Here is a 1,054-nt window from a genome sequence, read left to right as displayed (position 1 = left end):
CACACTTTATATTTATGGATGAAGGATTGCACTACAACTCGTACACCTTACTGTAAATTGTACCTAAAATTGTACCACATCCCATTTCTGCTTTGCACTAGATAGTACTGTACATTAGTACACTGCATAGTATTGTGTATTGTATATTATATGGTAACTCAGAACATTGTACATATGTCTATACCGAACAACTGTGACCTCATTCTTCTTCTAAATTCATGCTATATTATGTTATTATGTTATTTGATACTATCTTGTCTAGCACAGTCTCTGGAGCGTAACAGTAAGAAGCATTTTGTATGAAAGTATTCTGTACTTCTGTATGACAACTATTAAAGAACTTGAACTTGAACTTGAACTACTCACCAACTGCATCACAGTCTGGTACAGCAACTGCACTCAGCAACTGTACTCACTGTCTCAGACCGGAAAGCACTGCAGAAGGTGGTGAAAACCATATATTACTATTGCACTTTACTGTTAAATTTGCACTCAGGTTGGATGCCAAACTTCTTTTTATTTGACTGTATGTCGTGTGCTGTATAATGACAATACATTTTGAATCTAATCTAATGTTATTAAGCGATGTATCCCTGTTGCCAGCAGTGAGCAGTATTGTATGCTGTGTCGATGCATTGGATTCCCTTTCTGTACATGACGGAGTGCAGAATTCATATCTGCAGTTTAGCGTGTCTGGACCTGGTGACTCTGCCTCTCACCAGACACCCACACCTCAGCTCCCACAAGCAAGCACACACACGCACGCACGCACACACACACGCACGCACGCACGCACGCACGCACGCACGCCGCACGCACGCACGCACGCACGCACGCACGCACGCACGCACGCACGCACGCACGCACGCACGCACGCACGCACGCACGCACGCACGCACGCACGCACGCACGCACGCACGCACGCACGCACGCACGCACGCGCACGCACGCACACACACACACACACACACACACACACACACACACACACACACACACACACACACACACACACACACACACACACACACACACACACACACACACACGGGCG

The sequence above is a fragment of the Notolepis coatsorum genome (genome assembly GCF_963971535.1).
Source record: "Notolepis coatsorum genome assembly, chromosome: 1".
Lineage (NCBI taxonomy): Eukaryota > Metazoa > Chordata > Actinopteri > Aulopiformes > Paralepididae > Notolepis > Notolepis coatsorum.
This window is presented reverse-complemented; position numbering follows the sequence as displayed.